Below are 20,532 nucleotides of genomic sequence, written 5' to 3'. Positions count from 1 at the left end.
TGATGTTGAATGCTTACCTTACACCATATATAAAAATTAATTCAAAATTGATTAAAGACCTAAACATGAGGGGTAGAACTACAAAACTCTTAGAAGAAAACATAGAGGAAAGCTCCTTGACATTGGATTTGGCAATGATATCCTGGATATGACACTAGCAGCACAAGTAACAAAAGTTTTTAAAGAATAGATACATCGGACTACATTAAAATTTAAAACTTTTGTGCACCAAGGGACATAATCAACAGAGTGAAAAAGAAACGTACAGAATGGGAGAAAATATTTGCAAATCATGTATATGATAAGGGGTTAATATCCAGAATATATAAAGAACTACAACTCAACAACAACAACAACAACAAACCCCAAATAACCTGATCAAAAAAAGTGGGCAAAGGACTTGAATAGACATTTCTCCAAAAAAAGATACACAAATGCCAACAAGTACGTGAAAAAAGTGCTCAGCATCAGTAATCATTAGGGAAATGCAAATCAAAACCGCAATGAGTTACCACCTCACACCCATCAGGATGGCTACTATCAAAACACAGAAACAAAAATAAGTGTTGGTAAGGATGTGGAAAAACTGGTACCTAGAATAGTCAAATTCATAGAGACAGAAAGTAGAAGAGCGACTGCCAGAAGCTGAAAGTAAGGGAGATTGGGGAGCCACTGTGCAATGGGTCTAGAGTTTCCATTTTACAAGATGAAAAGGGTTCTGGAGATGGGCTGCACAACAACGAGAACATACTTAACACTACTGAACTGCACGCCTAAAAAATGGTTACGATGGTAAATTGTATGCGGTGTGTATTATACTATAGTTTTTAAAATAAATTTTAAAAGGAGGGGGGAATATAATTGTTATGAATGCTGCAAAGGATTTAGGCCCAAGGTTCATGGAAAGTGGATCTGACCTGGGGAGTGGTGAGGGAAGCTTCACTTAGTGGAGAGCAAGGTGAGTAAGATACGAATTTTCTGGGGAAGAAAAGAGGCAAAGAAAACAGTACATGCAAAGTCCTTGTGAGGTGAGGGATCTTCATTTACTTGGGATGCTTTTTATTAACTATTGACTAAGTACAAGCGCTTGTTTTTACCTGGTTATTTCTGCCCTCCCCCCTTTTTGGAGACATAACTTACAAAGATTGCACAAATCCTTAAAGAATCCTCAATAAATTTAGCACCAACACTTTGAATCAAGTAACAGTCAAGGGAGAGATTGTCATGTTTCCTTTCCTGCTTTCTTTCCCTTCCCCTGAAGCCAGTGGTGAGGCTGGGAGCTGAGGAGACATCTGCAGGGAGCTGCCCCATGTGGAAGGAGACTGAAGAGATATGACAACTAAGTGTCACCCGTGATCCTGAACGAGATCTCGGGCCAGAAAGCAAACAGAGATATTGTTGGGACTGTTGGTGAGATTTGAATTGGGTCTCTGATCAATGCTAACTTCCTGATTTGGTTGCTATATTGTGATTATGTAGGACAGTGTCGCTACCTTTTGAAAATATGTTCTGAAGCATTCAGGGGTTGATGAACATCCTGTTGAAAACTTTCTTTTAAATATTCAGAATAAGAATAATGATGATGGTGTAAGTAGTATGTATAGACAGAAGAAAGAGAGAACACAAATGTGTTAAAATATTAACAATTGGGGTATCTGGGTGAGGGTGATATGGGAGTTCTGTGTATTACTCTGGCAACTTTTCCAAAAGTTTGAAATTCAAGACAAGTTACTTTTCAAATGCTTCTCCTATGATTGAAATGAGCCCACAGGTGAGGCAGTAAGCAGCCGAAGTGAGAACAGAAATGAAGATACACATTTAATCTATCACTGAATTTGAAAAAGAAAACTTTGAGAGAAAAAAAAAATTGGTGTTCATTTAGCTCTCTCCAGAATGAAGTATGCTACCCCGCAAATAACCCACTAGTGGTTATAATAAATTAATAAGCATTCCGATTCAGCACTCGCTTTGGGTAGCATGAATTGGTCATCAAATCTGAGACTACAGGTCCTTTTCTCTGAATCATGGCCCTGCACAAATCCTGAGACACATTATATACCAACCCCCCTCCCTGACACAGTTCTTTTCAGCTTCAGAAAATTGAGGATGGAGGAAACCTACCAAGAGGATCTTGCCTGCAATGACGACAGAACTGGGCAGAGCTGTAAATCCAGAGGGTGATGAAGTGAAACTGGAACACAGCACGCCTCCATGTTTTCATCCGTCTGCAAGATCACCAAAGGCCTGAATCAAGTCTAAGCATGAGTCATTGGGTTTCCACACACACCTACCACCTGAAACACACTGAACTGAGCTTCTCAGTGTGTGGTGCAGTGGGAGATCTATGTAGGAAGCATCTTGGGAAAAAGAAGAGATGGATGAGGCCCCAGTCTCTGCCACTCACAGAGGCACTGTGCCTGATGCATACCCGTGGGGACAGGACTGTTACCAGTGTTCAGGTTGGATGCCCTTGTGTAATTCTATCACATAAACAGGTGGGTTTTTTTTAATAGATTAGAAATGGTAAGTAGGGTCATATATTGTAGGAGGAAATTGCTATAGAGCTAGTGAACTCAATTCTGTGCCCCTCAAAAAATCATTAGGTGGGATGAGAAAAACAATTCAATTTCAACTTCATTTTTGTTAGAATAAAATCATCAAGACTTTCTTTTCACCGTAATTCTAAAATTGTCAGATTACTTCTGTCTACAGCAAAATTTCTTCAAGTTTCTTTGAGCAAAGTTGTGTTGAATGGCCCACCACATTTTCTCCTCTCTGATCCTTCCTAGCCTTGACATTCAACTCAAATTCCACCTTCTCTGTGAAACCTTTCCTGGCTGCTCAAGCCCTCATAAAATTTTTTTCCCCCTCTTAACACCTACAACACTTAAGTTCTTATTAGAATTTAATTACACATGTCTTGAATTTTATAACTTTTATTGGCTTTCTTTATTAGAGAACTAATACATTTATATTAAGAGAAAAAGTTTTTAAAAACCAGTTAGGCACAAAGAAAAACCACTCATAAGCTCTTCATCTTGAGAAAACCACTTTAACACTATGTATATCCTTCCAGACTTTTTTCTATTCAGGCTTAGTTTTTCCACTTCTGGAATCATAATGTTTTGCAAGTTGTTTTTAAAATGTACTAACAAAACACTAAAATGCCAATATACATCCTTTTTCAACATAATTTTTGATGAATCTGTGGTACTCCATTTTATATATGAACCACAAATTATTTAGCCAATTCTCTGCTGTAAGGCATTTAAAATTCTCTATTTTGTTTTTGCTATCATTTATTAAAAAATCGTTCTGTATTTTCTTTTTTTTCATTAGTATAAATGCCATAAAGAAAATTTCTCTGTAAATAATTTTAAGTATTATTAATAAGTAATACATTAAATAATAAAATTAACTATAAAATCATCATATAGTCAATTGTTTAATTTATACCAGTTTCGACTACTTGTCTAGACTTTTTTAAGTTCCTTGAGGATAGAATACAATGTTTTCCAATTTTTCATCTCTCATCAGCATAACAGATATGCATGTTAAAGAATTGCTTTATGTCACTTAAATTTTTAGATAGTAGTTGCCTCAACTCTTTATTGTAGAAGCAGATCTTGGGCTAGTCACTATAGATAATGATGTAAGAACATCCTTTCCTCTTAGGGACTATTTCCAAAGTCCTTCTTAGGAACTGAGGTGATCTTTGGGGGAGATAAAGATGGAACAAATAAGAGGGATGGGTGGTTACAAAGAAAAAAGGCTGCCAGCCAAATTTTCACGGTAACTAGAGTAAAATTTTTGCGTGATCTTACTCTGGAAAATTACAGTGATTTCTAGTTTGGAATACACTGATTATTTTTCAAAATTTGTATGAGATTTTTGTACAATGAGAAATAACTCTTCCTGACAGTGGTATGTCTATATTCCCGTGGTGGCCCTCAAACTTCCTCTGTGCTGCCCAGCAATCCTGCTGTATTGCGTTGCACTTGACCACCCCTCTCCTCCTTCCTCCCCTTCCACACTTTTCCCTCTTCCACCATTAGTTGATCATCTGGCTTCTGAGTCCACTCAGAATCAAGGACAGAATCACTCAGACAGGGATAGCCCACCACCAGAGTCCAGCCTCCCCACACACCCCTTTCTGAGCTGCCTTCTCTCCTATTGATAGTAATGAACGGGCCCTAGCCGACTCAAGAACTTCCCTCTAGAAGTTATCCCCTCTCTCTGTGCATTAACTGTTTCCCCTCTTGCCTGGATTATTCCCTCCAATGAGCTCTCTTGTCTCTCCCATAGGCCGTACCCATTTCCCCATCTTTACTTTCCCAGTCTAGCTCCTCCAAGGAGTGTGGTCCATATCCACTGCCTCTACTTACTCTCCTTGCACTCTCTCTCCAATCCACTCCAGCCAAGGGTAGTCCCCAGCACTCCCCTCTGTCAAAGACACCAATACCCTCCAGGGTACCAAGTTGAAAAGTCAATGATAGGTTCTCATCTTATTTGACCCATCAGCAGCTTTGGCATAACTGATTACTCCCTCATTCTCAAAACATTGTCTTTCATTTGGCTCTATTTCTCTCTCCTTTCCCTCATTGGCTGCTGTTTCTCAGTCACATCGGCCAGATCTTCTTCATCTTCATTCACTGATCTCTAAATGTTGGGAGTGCCCCAGGTCTTAATTCTTAGACCTCTCCTCTTCTCCACCCACGTTCCCAGATTCTCGATGCTGATGATACACAGATTTCTATCTCTAGTCCAGACCTCTCTCCTGAAGGCTAGGCTCTCATGTCTTATTGCCTACTCAACTTTTCCACATAGATGTCTGATGAGCACCTAAAATGTACTAGATCCAGGGGTGCCTGGTTGGCTCAGTCAGTGAAGCATCCAACTTTGGCTCAGGTCATGATCTCATGGTTCATGAGTTCAAGCCCCACATTGCACTCTCTGCTGATAGCTCAGAGCCTGGAGCCTGCTTCAGATTTTGTGTCTCCCTCTCTCTCTGCCCATCTCCTGTTCATGCTCTGTCTCTTTTTCTCTCCCCAAAATAAATACAAACATTAAAAAAAAGTTTTTAATGTACTAAATCCAAACCCAAACACTTGAGCTTTCCCTCCATACCTGTCCCCCCTATAGATTTTCCTATCTCACTAAATGAGTCTCCATTAACCAGGTGTTCATGCCCAAATCCAGAATTTTCTTTGAGTCCTCTTCCTCTCCCATCCCGCAACTGAATCATCAATAAGTCCTGTTTGGCTTACTCTGAATATATCTAGAATCCCATTTACAGTTACCACTGTAGTCCAAATTAACATCACCTTTCTCTTAGCCCATCTCAATAGCTTCCTCGTAGTCTCTGCTTCCACACTTGTCCTCCCCTTCTACTTTACAAACAGAATGATCTTTTAGGAGTTGAGGCCAGTCATGTCCTTTCTCTGCAGAAACCCCTAAAAATGTCTTCTCATTTTACCAAACTATAACCCTGCTGGCTATCCCTCTGGCATCATCTCCTGCTATTTTCCTTCCTATTCCTCTGTATCAGGCATTCCTGGCCTCTTTGCTATCCCTGGAGGATGCCAAGTCCACTCAACCTCAGGGCCCTTCCATTTGCTCTTCTCCATATCTGAAAAGCTTTTCCCCAAGAATGCTTCAGAGCTTGCCCCCTCACTTCATTTATATCTCTGCTCAAATGTCCCCTCATCAGGAATGCCTTCCTTGACCCAACCACCACTCCTGAACTCCTTTACCTACTCTATTTGTTCTCACAACGCTCTTCACCCCCAGATATTATAACATAATTTGATATTATATAATACTGACTATATATTATTGCATATAGTTATATATTTGCATATTATATATCATACACACACACACACACACAGAGGCTCATTGTCTGTCTCCCTCTTCCATCCCCATCTCACCACTAGAATAAGAATTCAACTTCTCAGCTTGTAGAACGGTGCCCGCCACAAAATAGGTGGCTCAAAAATTGTTGAACAGATTACCAAAGCTATTCAAATTTTACCAGTTCTCACAAGTGTCATCTGTGCAGTGTTTCAGCTGTCCTGAAGTTTTATGGGTTAGATACACTTTGAAACATCTGACTTTGAAATAATGAACCTTAGTCATAATTCTCAGGAATTTGCCCAACAAGTAGAACTCAGTTTCTTCTCAACAGAACTTCTTTCACCACATTGGTTCTTCCTGGCTTTGGCATTCTCCCCCTCTAAACATCTTACTCTGTTCTCTCCCACTGGACATTAACTTTGTACTGCTATATCTTATTCAAGGTACCACATTTAAAAATCTGCCTACTGTTCTGCCTAAAGAAAACCGTTATATCTTCTCAGCACCATCAGATCCTCTAATAGGGTGCTGGAGAGCAAGAAAATGAAAAACTTGTGAACTGCTCAATTCTTTCTTCATGTATGTCTTTGCTCATTTTTTTTTGTTTGTTTCCTGAATAATTTTTCCTATCTTATTTTATAAAATCAGGGAGATTTACAGAAACAATGTTCACTGACTTCAATAATATGGTACAAAGCTATTATCCCTGGAAATCATAACCTGCTTAGAAATGTATCACAGATGAAGTCCATATTCTGGATCAGTGCACACATGTAATTATACAGAAAAAAAAGTGTATCAGAAAAGGTTGAATGTTGCATACATGGGAAATAAATTGACCTCTATTCCAGTTACTATCATGAATATACAGAAGGAAAAACCTGCATCTGTTTCACACTGTAAATGCCTGAAGCGTCCAGAACAGAACCATAAACTCACGGAATGGCAGCAAACATTCACTATAAGGGTGCTAAAGCCGTCCATGGACTAATCTCTGAGGCAGTACTGTTAAAAGAGTGTCCAGGACTAATTTCGTACAATTCTGAGTATGTTTCCTAGGCTTTAATTCAAGTAACCTACTTCTAACTATTCAAAAGGAAATAACTAACTCCTTACTAGGCTTCAAGCGCCTCCAAGGCATGGTTTTGTCTTATTCATTGCCACAGAGGCACATGATTTCGGTACTGGACATGACTATAGAGGTCAACTAGTTCGAATTTAATCGTTTTGAATGACTAGGTAATACAACCTATCACAGTTTCATTTGGTTTTTTTCATCTTGAATTGCTGTCCTATCTCATACATGAGAATTTCTAACTAAGAAAACTCCAGTGTGAGTCTTTGGCAGGTAGACTAATTGAAATGACCTAATTGCCTTTGTTGTACCCTCTGGGACCAGAAGCAAGGTGGCAAGATCAACCTCCAGCAACATCCCTCTCCTCCCCTCCTCCACATCGCAGCCAGCAGCCATGGCCTGCCTGAAAAGAAATGAATTTGCATGACCTTCACAAGGATCTTCTCAAGCCTGGCTCTAGAAAAAAATTTCCTGGTGCTATTAAAATGCACAAAGTTATCGCATTGACACTCGTACACTTACAGGAATGAGGAATGCAGAAACATCACCATCCACAAGACTAAGGACTGGCCCTGCCAGGGCAGATCAGAGCTCAGTATTTTCTGTCCTTGCCAGAAGGCCAGGTAGGGACCTCAAGAAGCAGGGTGTTTTATCAAAAGAGGCACCAGACCCAAAGTCAGGAGACTGAGAACTGCTCCTAGCTCTTAGGCTTCTCTTCGTCTGAAAACCATAAAGGCTAGCAGGGAAAAACTCCCCGTGTGGTTCTAGACCTACATGAGAGGCTCTGCAATGCTGTTAGAAAAATTAGCCTGGCCTTTTGAGCTTCCTTTGGTCCATCTCTTAGCTTTCCACACTGACGGTCAAAATGAGGGCCTTTTAAAACTCTGCCCTCAATCGAAGGTGGTTCAGAGTAACACTTTGGCTGGTATCACAAGACTCCCAGGGCAATGCTTCACTGCTTCCTCAGCATATGCCAGTGCCCATTTTACAGGGGGGGGATTTATGATCCTTCTCTCAGTAGAGCGAGCCAAAGTTTTATAATATTCATTAAAAATCAGCACCACATGTAATAATATGGAATACTGCCTGTACACAAGGGGGCCAAGTTATAGGTGTTCGGGGAAACGTGGCAGAATTTCTTGGCCTTGGCAGGGGTAAAGTTGCAGGCACCAGCACTGCACTAACACAACCTTCTTTTATTGCAAATGTTCGTTCACTCTAAGTCCTAATTACTTTCTGTAAAATCCTCACCACCATCAAGCTTTCTTCTGACAGGGCAGCCACACGATGGCCTTAAAGTACAGCAGCAACACCCTGGCAGCCTCCGGAGTAAGAGGCAGGGGAGAGGCTGGAACCCAGGAGGAGTTGGGGCTGAAGCTGAAAGCGAGGCTTTCCATTTACACTTAGCAATTGCTCTCGCCCCTTCCAAAACCAAGTCGTGGGGGCTATAGACTCGCTCAGTGGGACGGGCCCAGGCCCTCGGGTGAAGGATTCAATCGCTGTTGGGTCGGAAACTACTCTTCCTCGCCCCACCCCCACTCATGAGGGGGCCAGGTTAGCTTGGTGGGGGCCCGTGGAACATCTTTTCCCTCCCCTCCTGGGAAACGCTAGACAACCCAGGAATCCCAGGTCTCGACGTCTGGCTCCTCTTCCTGGGGGCAGGGCCCTGGGCTCTGCACCCCTCCCCACGTGCCATACCAGCCCTCACCACTCCCCTCCCCCCCCACAAGCCCCCAACCCTTGCCTTTCAAGGCCTTTGCGAGTCTCGAACAAGGCCGGACCCGGCCAGGCGCTCAGTCCGGCCGGGAGCACGGGGCTCTCCCCACCGCGCGGCTGCACAAAGCGGGGAGTGCAGCGGCGGCTGAGGCGCGCCCCCTCCCGCGAGCGGGCCGAGCGCGCGCGCCCGCCCCCGCCCCTCGCCCCCCACCCTAGCCCCCGGAGCGCCATTCGCGGAGCGGCTTACGCTAGTCGCCAGGCGTACGGCGCCCCAGCGGCCGGGGAGGTGCGCTGCCCGGCTCCCGTAAAGTTATTGTGAATGGGGAGCGGGTGACGTCAGCGCCGAATGTCAACAATGTAGCGATTGAGAGTGTGGGCGTTCCGGGGAGAGCGCGAGCCGCGCGGCGCGGAGCAAACAGCGCCGAGCCGCCGCCGCCTCAGCAGCAGCAGCAGCGACCGTGCACACCCGGGCTGCGGTCGCAGCAGCGCTAACGTGAGCGCCCGCCGCCGCCCTCTCCACCCCGCCTGCCTGTTCCCGCGGCCGCCGGGCTCTTGCTTTCTCTCCGGCCTCCCCTCGACCCTTCCCCTCCCCCTACCCGGTACACTCGGGGGGCTGGGAACGAGCTGCCATGTGATGCGCGTCTTCTCCGAGAGCTTTCGGTGACCCCCGAACCGCCCACCGCGCCAGCTCCCGGGAGGGGGCTGCAGGCTGGGAAGACACTGGGAAGAGGAGGCGAAAAAGGACGCAAAGTTCTCTGGCGAGGTGAGTCCCCGGCCCTGGGTCCCGGGCCCGGCACCGGGTGGGGCGGCGGGGCAAGTTAACGGGGGGAGGGAGCGGGTGCGCGGGGCAGGCGGGGAGGCGTGGGGAAGCGACGCGGGAAGGGAGCCCGGCCGCCCGGCGCGCAGCCGCCCGTCGAGCGCCCTGCCCGCTTTTATGGCATTTTCTAGGAACGGGAAGGGGGTGGGAGCCGAGCCGGCGGACGCGGCGCGGCGAATGTGAGCTCTCTCGCCAGGCTGTTTACGGCAGGCGAGGCGGCATTGTATTTTGCTCGCGTCGACGGGTGTTTTGGAACAGCAGGGGGAGGAGGAGCAGAGGGTAATAAGTCAGGCGTGGGGAGGGCGGGCTGGAGGGAGGCGCGCGTCCGCGCAAGCCGGAGCAGCTGTCAGACCCACGGCCCTGCTCTCGGCCCCCAGCCCGCGATCCCCGCGCCAGGCCCGGCGGCCTCCTAGTTGCCGGCGGCGTCCGCGCCTGGGGCTGCTCCGCGGGGACTGCGGCCACCGCGCCTTCGCGCTCAGCTGTCAGTCGCCGCTGGGTAGCTGAGACCTCCGCGACTGGCGCGGCATCAAAGCCCAAGTTTAGGGTCCCGGGAAGAGGCAAGCTGGGAGACTCGCAGCGCAGACCAAGGGAAGCGCGCTGGGTGGAATCCCTCCTATCCAGTGATCGCGTTACGGGAATGCGTCCCTGGGAGCTTGAACCGAGGGGCTCGTGCCTTCAGAGACAGAAACCTTATACCTCCCCCTCCCCAAGATTCTACATGAAATCAAAGTGCAACGCACACACACCCTCTTTTTCCTCCCCACACTTCAGTTTCCAAGCTTCACCTAGGAGAGGAGTTTATCCAGGGGACACCTCCCCACCTCCCCATGCCGAGTCTCCCTGTGATCGCTTCGTACTCCTCTCACGGGTGGGTGCTTAGTAGCCCAGTGGCGTTGGAGAGGGCGGCGGGCGGCGCTCATGGACTACCCCAGTTGCCCGCGAGAGGGGACTCGAGTGAGCATCTCGTCCACTTCGATCTGGCCGAGAATTTGCAGGAACTCGAACCGTGGGAGGAAGCGGGCAGGGCCGAGTGTATGCACGTGAAAGGGGCCGCGCAGCCCTGGCTTCGGGGGTTGTGGACGTGCGGAGTATCCTCAGCACCTTCTCGCGTGTAGGCGAGTTTAACAACTTGGGGGAAGTTCCAGTGTGGGCGCTGTCCCGATGGTTTTGTCTGTGGCCGGAGAAGGCGCGCCTCGCAGCTCTCGCGCCCGGTGACCGTGGTCGCTGCGACCCGTGGCCCCCGAGAAATGGGAGGGACGAGGGCGCCCCACCCCCTACTGCGCCGCAGACTCCCCGCGGATCCGCGGGTAGCGAGACGCGGCGTTCCTTGGTTTCCACCTTTGCTGTCTAGTGCTGTAGTCGCACTGTGTGTAAATTTCATCTGTTGCGTGTGTTTAACTAAAAAGGGTAATTACTTTAGATAAAAATCCTTTTCTGCCTAGTGGGAACCTTGGCGGAGATGATGCCTAATGAGATATTTTGCCTTTGTCTGTTTAGAGTAAAATTAGAGATGTTAACTCCGATAACGGTTTTCTCAGATCATTAAAATGTAACATGTAGGAAAGGCATGTCGAGCTGCGAAGGCTCTGGCTGACATGAAAGAAGCTGAGCGTGAAAGGCTGCCACTCTTTCCGTGGAGAGGGCTATTTTGGTAAGGCAGCGGGCGTCTTGCTTAAAATGTGAGATTGCCCCACCCTGGTTCTCCGGCAGCTCCCGAGTAAATGGCATTTTTCATTCTTGCAGGTAGTAATAAACGTGAGTCAAAATGACATCTTGTTAGAATTAGTCTTTAGTCTGTAAGAGAGATTGCTAAATTACAGTGTTGCACTCAGACTGCTCCAGTGAAAGGTCTGTCAGCATTTCCATTATAAATTCAGTTTTTCAGGAGTTTATAATTTCACCATAAAAGTTGTGGTGACTGAAATGTTTTTCCCTTGTAGTGTTCTGGTTTAGAGAATGCATTGATTGCCCAATTCTGTCCTATTTGCTGTTCCTGAAACTTGAATGTCATTCAAAGTGGGGGGGGGTCCCCAAAATGGAATACACAACCATGGAATAAAAAGTACTTTTGTTAGAACACACTCTAATTTGTGCAGGGCAATATTTTCATTTTGCATTTTGGAAGGCTTTGGGTTTGACATTTGGTAATCATAAGTGTGTTGAGTTAATTCCTCTGGTATCTGTTGCTTCTGCAGGTGGATTGAAATGTCAGTTCATTTTGTATATGCCAGGATTATATGGGAAAACATTCTCTTCATGCATGTGTGTGTCTGAACTCATAGCTAAATTATAAATACCCTTGTTAGTTATTTTTCTGTTCCTTGTAGGTTGCATGTGAGGATCTGCCATAGAGAAGAGGGGGTTAGGCAGAAAGGGAGGGGGGGTCATCAGAACAACACCCCCACCCCCACCCCACCCCACCCCAGTTCACTTTTCAGTGTTGCTAATGCCTGGGAAGAAGCCATTTATTCCCTTTCTATTGAATCATGCCTTTGACTCAGTATCTTCAGGCAAGTTCTTTCCAGTCACTCACCTCTGGCTGCTGTATGAGGGGCTTAATTATTTGCAAACTGCCTTGAAATCCCTGGATGAAAGGCACTGCATAAGTGCAAAGTATTGTTATTCAGATATGGAATTTAATGATCCATTACAGTTCATCAGGAAATGCACTTTGCAGTGATGGTAGGAAACGTTTCCACCTGATAGAGGGTAATAACAACTGCTTAAAAGTGGGTTCAGATTACAGATGAGACAATTAACTCTAGCCATGTGCTCTTCAATTTGTTGCAATTCATTTTGTGATCAAAGTGAGTCACGGAGAGCCAGATGGTCAGGTTCATGTTCAAATCTCTCCTAGGCCGGCACTTCACTTCTGGGCCCACTGTCTGCACAGCCAACGGGACTTACTCATTAGCGCTTGTGAGCTGTTCCTCAGAATGGTTGATCGGGGCTCCTGTGATGCCAACAATAGGGCTCAGGCCAATCTATATCGTTGGGAGCAGTTTAATTTTATTTGGATTAACTCACGCTTAGTATCTCTGGTATGGATCCAGGCTTAACAAGGGTGGAGAGAGATTCTAGAGGCTCTCTAGCTCAGTGTGCTGGGCTTCACTCCCCTACTTTTTGTGCCTCAGGTTTGGTGGGGGGGGTATGGTAGCTGGCTTGTTGTTAATGCTGGCTTCATTACTGAATGAATCACAGAATTACTTAGAGAAATAAATACCCTTCCTGTTTTGCTGAGGGGGTGTGGTGCAAGACCAGCTTCGTGGGCATGTGTGTGCTCTGTTGTACCCTTCCCCCCCTGCTCAGAAGGATCTCACACTTGGTTGAATCATCTGTTGTTAATCATCTTGAAATTGTTAATAATTCTTGAATTCGGGGCCCTTCATTTTCATTTTTCACTCTCCTGGTGAGGAGGGGGGCATAGTAGGGAAGGGCAACCACTACTTTGTCTTAGCTTCTTGTTGACTGTTGCCACACAGGAATAGGTGGGAATACTGGCTTTGTGTTACCATGTCGCCTGGTTTATCCAAGAGAAGCAGGATATCTGCATTTTTATGTGGAAGCTCTAAGTTTAAAATACTAGTTCAAAAAAAACTTTAATTTTTTTTAACGTTTATTCATTTTTGAGAGAGAGAGAGAGAGAGAGAGAGAGAGAGAGAGAGAGAGAGCTTGAGTGGGGGAGGAGCAGAGAGAAAGGGAGACACAGAATCCCAAGCAGGGTCCAGGCTCTGAGCTGTCAGCACAGAACTTGATGTGGGGCTCGAACTCACAGACCACGAGATCATGACCTGAACCGAAGTCAGACACTCAACCGACTGAGCCACCCAGGCGCCCCTCAAAAATTTTTTAAATGCTGGATGAGGATGTATGCAATAGCTAGAGCTGGCCTTTCTTCTGCCTTTCTTTTAGGTAACCTTTCTTCTGCCACTGAATGGGCTAAAACTTCTTATTGTTTAATATTGCTGTATTTGGCTATTTTCTAAAGGCCTGGCACATAGTAGATGATTTATGAGTCTCCACCAAGTAAATGTCTGTAGCTATCCAGAAAATTGAAAGATATAAGAAAAACAAAACTTGAAATCAAAACTGAGTCCCACTCAGGGATTGATAACTTTCTTTCTGATGGAGAATGCAACATGAAGAGCCACATACTTAATATCATGGGTGCCATGGCAATCCTCTGAAGGTAAATAATCCATTCCTTTTAAATAACCTGTCATCTTCTTAGGTGTTATTGACCAGATGGGGTAACTTGGCTATTAAATGCCTGAGGACCTACATGAGAATTTGACATTTGAGAACACCCACTAAAATAATAGTTGTGATTTATTGAAGGCTCAGTATGTGCCAGGAACAGTGTTAACTACTTTCTCTGTACTTGCCTCGATGACTCCTCAAAGCAACCTTGGGAAGTAGGCATTGTGCCCATTCTGCAGAAGAGGAATTTTCTCATTTTATGTTGTAAAGAATTTCACCTGAATGCTGTATGTGTTTTCTGGACTGTCTAAAGGTTATTCCCCATCCTGTATGTACAGTCTAGCCCTGAGTCAATGACTAGGTGTGCACAGGAACCATATTAAACAGAGGACATGGCTCCTACTCTCATGGACAAGGAACATAGAACAGTACCAGATGCAACATATTTGCCAAAACCTGCATTTATACAGCAGACACTGCATCTACCTTCCTGTTCCTCTCTTACTAACTGGATGTTACAGAAGTTCCAGTGACATAGGACCCTAGCAGAGGCACTGGAGGATCAGAAGCCAAGGCTGGTTGTAAAAATTTGCATTTGGGGGGAAAAGGGCATAAACTTCTGGCACAGCTAGAGCTACATTACGCAAAGCAGCACCAAGACCCTGGGAATCATAGAAAATCGCTCCTGTTTTGTCAGTGAGAGTGTGTGACCTACTCCTGGCCCATCTTTAAATTTTATGTAAATATTTACAGATTGTTCAAGTCCAAAGTGAAACCTGCTGTGAACTAAACATTTTGTAAATTTAGAAAGGTTGCCCAGAATATCCTTTTTTTATTTTTTGGCTTGGAACAACATTTCATAGCAAGTAGTTTTCTTTGTCAGTTCAGGGTTTTTACTTTTACTTTTCTCTCCCCCCCCTTTTTTTTCTTTCTTATTAATTTAAAATGTTAGTCTACCTAAACTTAAAACCTAATCTTACCATCAGCATGCTGCTTAGCCTCCCTAAAGCTGGAAGTATCCTTAGAAATCACTACTCTGTCCTTTTCAAGGACCATTTCTTTTCTAAAGAATATGGAAATTGAACCTTGCCATACCAGTGGCACTACCTCACAAATCAGGCAGGATTTTTGCCTTTGTTTTTCCTTGAGCTATCTTTTCCAAAATAATAAATCTCCCCAATCTGAAAGCATTTCACGTATGTACTCGTTCATTCTAGTCATTGGAATTACAGCCAAGATGTCTCTCAGTCTTCCCCAGTGACTTCATAATCATCATTTCTCCAGCATATTCCCCTGGTTAACTTCTCTTTTGTTCCTTAGCCTGATAATAAATTGTCCTTTGGTTCTGAGATGGGTCATTTCCTCCCTGACTTTTTTGTTCATCGCCTGAAGGCTGTAGGACACACCGCTGATGCCCCTGAGAACTGGCGCTCGGTTGCTAGCTCCCTCTTGTCTTTGGGTCTCCTTCCCCAAGCATTTAAATCCTCCACTGCCCAATCCTCCTATTCTTCTCGTAATTGTTTTCGTTTGTTCCTGTGTCTGCAGCTAGCGTGTCACAAACTCCAGGTTAGTTTCAGAAGAAATCTGTTTGCACTTCCAGATCCTCCAATTCCAGTCTTGCACTGTTCTTCTCTCTCCCCTGTCATTTTCTGCAGATGCTTCAGGAGTTTCCTCAGGGCTTTTCATGAGTCTGACCCAGAAGGCTTAGACTAGAAGTTTCCCTAGTATCCCAGTATCCACACATTAGTGGCAGTTTTTATTTTCTTCCCATTCTGTATTAGAACCTTGGGGTTGCAACAAAATGGGCCAGGGGTTCAGAAGTGCCGTTCTTTAGGGATAGATGCCTCATTCATTCCATAAATGAACATCTACTGAGCATCTCTTATGTGGCAGGCATGGTGTTAGGTGATCATAGTGCTCTTGGTGGAAAGCGGTAAGGGGTCACAGATCCAGTTCTGGTCCCTGCCCTAGTGAAGAATGCCATAGAGATGACATTAATTAGGTAGTAACAGATCACCCACTGCCCGTTCTGTAAAGGAAAGGTATTCCATCCCAGGGTGGGTGTAATGGGGGAGTGTGACCAGGCTGGGCAGTTGGGGCAGCCCTTCCTGAGGAATTACGGAATGAGCTGCCTATCCGAGCCCATCTGAAATTTGGAGCTTGTCATTTCTTCCTAGCCTCCTAATCCTATTAATTCACTACTATCTTTGGCCCTTTGGAGTATTGCATAAACCATGATATAACCGTTGGGGCCATTTTGGCAAATGATTCCTGTATACAGAGTCCAGAATTGATTTATTTACCTGTGTCTTTAGAACCTGATAAAAACAGAATTAATTGCCAAGAATACTGTTCATTTCCATAGTTGGAAAACAATGCAAGTTAGCGTTTTTATTTTGAACATATTTAGGGTCATTTTGACAACATTCACATGATTAGAAGTTACACAGACATTCCTCCCAGTTGGCTGGTAAGTGTCTGACCTAGGCAAGGATCTTCAATGAAAATGTGAGCCCAGCTTCTGTGTGAACCCCCTGCCTACCCCAAAGCAAGAAGGTTTCTAGCCTCTGCAGCCCAGGAAGGATTATTTAGACCATTCTTAGCACAATTTAGGAGTTTTGACGGTATCTATTTAAAACAAACTACTGTACCGTATGCTAAAACTCTTTTTCTTTGGATGATAGCTAGCCTGTGTTGGGAGCTTCCTGTGTGTGTTATTCATATTAACTCATTTAATCCTTATAACAACCCAGAGCTGGGTGTGATCATTAGAAGCTGAGGCACAGATGTCAACCAGCTAATGAGAGGTAGAGCTGGGATTGGAAACTAGGTATCTGATGCTACAGCCTGTTCTCTTAACTGCCATGCTATTCTGCCCCCCGTCCCCCGCTTTTCGTTTTTGCTCTCTAGCAGTTCTCAGAAGTAGAAATATAGGCCAACTCACTCTGAAATATTGGATATTTTGTTGATGTCTATCTGAACGATAAAATTGAAAAAATCATGTGTCAGTGAACTTTAATGAATACATCTTTTGTCTTTCATATGATTCACTTTCTAATAATTTCATTCCTCAGGTCTAAGTGTCCACTGGGGATCAGAGAGCAGAAGTGGTGACATAAAGAAGAACTAGACAACGTGAATCCCATGGCCCTGTCCCCAGGATTTTCCTGTAGTGCAAGCTTCTACCTCTTGTTAAGTGAAGACTTTGTTTTTAGCATTTTTTTAAATGAGGGTAGGAAAGGTGAAGGAAAACTATTCCTATATAGGTAAATGATTCTACTGAGGAGGAAGAATTTCATCCAGAACCAATTCCATTAGAGCTCCTAATTAGAAATATTAGCTACTAGTAACAGATAAAAGCAGGTAACCTTTGCTCTCATTCTCCCCAATTTATTTATTATTAATTTTTAAATTTATTATTAGGAAGAGATTATCTTGCCAGATTAGCATGTTGCAACTCTCAACTGGGGATTTGAATGGTTTTAAAGGACTCAGCGAGGCAGTTGGTTTGGCAGTGACCCTGATTACTCAGGTTTGCAGGGTCACTGTTTGGAATGCTGATTCAGCTTTGCCCTGGGCTGGACATCTAAGTTGGTCTTCCTTAGTCAAGAGGCATTATTCTTGGGAGCTACTAGGACATCAAGCACACATTTGAAGCTCAATTTGGAAAATGATCTAGCATATGAATGTACTGTGCTTATTTTTCAGTATTTAGTTCAAATTTTGGAGATGGCTAAATGAGGAGATGCTTAGTGTGTCACTGTTGGAGGTTTTAAGTGATTAAAAAAATCAAGCAGATGAGTGCATAAAGATTTCTATGCAAACAATGATGAGCTTAAATTAAAGCAGCTGATTTCGTGTAAGAATTACTTGCATTGATTTGTAGAATATCTATATGGGTTCAAGATTCCATATTATGCAAATGAATGAGCCCTGAAGAGTCAAACTATGAAAAAAAAAAAAAGAAATTAACTATAAAGATATTATTACCCTCTCAGCAAGAGGAAAATGTAGACATACTTAGAGTTAACCCTTACTTTTCATATTATCTCCTTAGTAAGATCAGTGTCAGGGATGATGATCCTTTCTGCAATTGTAAAGCTAAGCAAGGTTTGCAATCAGTTCTTCCTTCCACCGGCCTCATTCCATCCTTCTGCAGTCTTTGCTGTGCTGCGTTCGGCCACCAGTGCCCTTAACTAGTCCCCTTGTTCCCTTTCAAAACAATCCCTCAGAAAGAGATTTTATGAAAACAATTTTACTATGGTGTAAATAACAGCATACCTAGTACACTTCTTTCTGAATCATCAGCATGTTAATAGTAGACAAAGCCAAAGAAGCAAAATTCTATCACTGGGAATGGTAAGATTTCACACATTTGTAACCTGGTTATGGGAGGACATCTCTGAGTGAAGTGAAGGTGTTTATAAATCCAGTCCTGGACAGAGAATATAGATAAGCAGATTAAAGGATAAAAACCACTGTATTATTAAAAATATAAGGAGGTGATGATTTTTAATGTTTTAATACATTTGTCAGTGAACACCACCTTCCTCTTGACAAACTCTGGATCTGATCACATAAACCTGTGTAGCAAGATGGTATGTTATTTGACCTTTAAACAGAACTACAGGAGAAAGCCAGTTGGTTTATAATTAGGAATTCTTGTCATTCAGTAGCAGTGAACTCAAAGTATGCTGTTGTCCTTAAATGTTGAATTTTAGGAGGAAAAAAAAGCAGTGGACCCCACTCACCTGCCTCCACACCCTATTTTATTACTAAAAATTGAGTTGATAAATTTATTTAAAAATTGGCATGACCTATGCTGTTAGCATGGTGATTATATCTGAATGTTTGGAGAAGTTGATTGACTCATGAAACAATGCTTAGTTTAGACCTGTTACCTGTTAAATACCCAGTTGTGGAGTCTGAACTGCCTTCTGAACTACCCAACCACCAAGGCAAAGTCCTCCAGCAACCATGCTATGTTGAGTTGATGGCGCCATCTAGTGCCAGTCTGTGGAACTATCCTGCTGGATTCCTTCCTTCACTGTGGGTCAGATCACTGAGTAGCTGGGTGGAATACTTCACTGTCTAGTGGGGCACCCAATTCCTACCTTTCCTCTGTCTCCCTAGTTTAGTTATGCCACCATGCCCGCTTTTCTCCCTGACTCCATTTCTTTCTGTTCCTCACTCACTAGTATCCCCTTCTTATAGCCATTTTCCCTTCTTTTTTTCCTCTTCCAACTCTTGATCATTTCTTTTGAAGAAAAAAAAAAATCAGTGCTCACAACTGATAAACATAAAGATTTTTCTAATGATACATTATGCCAAAGTAAGAGAATGCCATGCATTTCAAAGTGAAATTAATCTTTTAAACCATGTTGAAAGAACCAGAGTGAGACGAGATGAAGACCAAAAGTCTTATTTAGAAGACTGTCCCTTATCTTCCTCTAATTAGATGCTTCCTCAAACACAGTCAGTCAAGAGGGTTTTTTTTTTAAAGTTTTAATTGGTTTTGGAACAATTATTATAGTATTATTTTCTCTTTTTAAATTGCAATTGAACATCTCACTCGTATTTTACATTTGAAACTGTTTCATGGAATATCCTGGAATGCTAGCTCACTAGCATGGCATTGTCTCTATGGGAAAATGTGTTCTGAGTTCCAAACCTTTTTCCTGTAGATTTTTGGATCCTGTATTAAAAGAGAGAACAGAGATGAAAGACGCGTAGGACAAACCTGAGATGTAATTACTCTAACATTTGTGGGATCTGAATTAGTATACAGGTTTAAGTCTCCCACATCAAACAATAAATTTTAAATTTCCACTTATGTTAAGCATCTTGATATTGTGGGTTTGAAAGTAAGTCCCCTCTGAACAACAGGAACTGTGCTTGTCTGTTACCAGTTTTTGTGGTCGATAGAGCAACTATTTTGATTTTTCAGAAGGAGGAAAAGCAGTTAAATCCAGTTAAAATTAAAACCAGTTAAAATTAACTGGCTTGTAAGATTTGAATGCAGCTGTTCCACACATCACAACACTGAGAGTGAGTTGTTTGTTTATTACCGCTATTAATTATTATCGGTTGTTGCCACTACTTTTGGGGCAGTGGCATATAGGTTATTTATATTTTTGGTCTAACCTTAGAAAATAGAACTGCAAGGGTAGGGAGGTTCCTGTTTGCTAATTTGCGTGTACCTTGTTTTGATTTTTGCTGGGTAGGTGTGTGCACCTTATGTATGCAAGAGTAATTTAGCATGTCAGCAGTTTCCTACCAGAGGCGCTTGCTGACTCATGGAGCTCTTGTGGCACTCAGCTGGCCGCACTGTAAACTGCCCACAGCCCTGGTGCTGCCCTTGGAGAGCACCGGGCCTTTGAGCTTCTGACAGGCTATTTTCAGATCTGTAGTCACTGCTGATCTGGGTTTCCTCCTTCCAGCAGCCCATCATAGCCTTTTGGTTGCAGGGCAGAACACTGGGCATATTTCTACCTTTGTAGAGACTGCATAAGCACCGTGGCATTTCTGGGAATCCCTCGGGGAAATGGATTTTTACTTCATTTTAATTTTCTGAGACTCTTTAAGGGGAGAAGGGTGAGGGGATGAGAATAGGGGAAAAGGAATATGCTGTTATTTCTTCCTTAGCACCAGAAGGAACTTTCATAAACCTTTAGCGTAGGTTTTCTTGGTGTAACTGAAACCTGACCTACTTCTCCCTCTGTAAGGAGCATGTGCCTTGAGTGGGGAAGTAGGGGAGTGGGTGCACAGTGGCTAGCCTGACACGGTTTTGTGTGGTGCAAGCCCTTCAGTGATGACAGGGTTTGTTTATATCCGTTGCATGTTATAAGGTTATACAAAAAAGAAAAGA

General features: G+C 43.9%; 1 protein-coding gene and 1 long non-coding RNA gene across 3 annotated transcripts in view; one reads left to right on the top strand and one right to left on the bottom strand.

The window, feature by feature from the left end:
• LOC121029786 (uncharacterized) overlaps positions 1 to 8,982 on the bottom strand; it is a 174,959-nt gene extending 165,977 nt beyond the window's left edge. The window contains exons 1-2 of the long non-coding RNA XR_005789889.1: positions 8,895 to 8,982; positions 2,122 to 2,225 (exon numbers count right to left, since the gene is read on the bottom strand). This is a non-coding gene — a long non-coding RNA (uncharacterized LOC121029786). The remainder of the gene's footprint in view (positions 1 to 2,121; positions 2,226 to 8,894) is intronic.
• Positions 8,983 to 9,074: 92 nt separating this feature from the next.
• The window catches only part of BACH2 (BACH transcriptional regulator 2), a 356,919-nt gene continuing 345,461 nt past the window's right edge, over positions 9,075 to 20,532 (top strand). The window contains exon 1 of one of the 2 annotated variants that reach the window (XM_040474177.1): positions 9,075 to 9,410. The gene's annotated coding sequence lies outside the window, so the exon portion shown is untranslated. The remainder of the gene's footprint in view (positions 9,411 to 20,532) is intronic. The other variant, XM_040474178.1, reaches the window with a different exon arrangement.

The sequence above is a fragment of the Herpailurus yagouaroundi genome, unplaced genomic scaffold (assembly GCF_014898765.1).
Source record: "Herpailurus yagouaroundi ecotype Mexico unplaced genomic scaffold, PumYag 139, whole genome shotgun sequence".
Taxonomy (NCBI): Eukaryota; Metazoa; Chordata; class Mammalia; order Carnivora; family Felidae; genus Herpailurus; species Herpailurus yagouaroundi.
The sequence above is the reverse complement of the archived record's forward strand: the minus strand, read 5'-3'. Positions and strand labels throughout refer to the sequence as shown.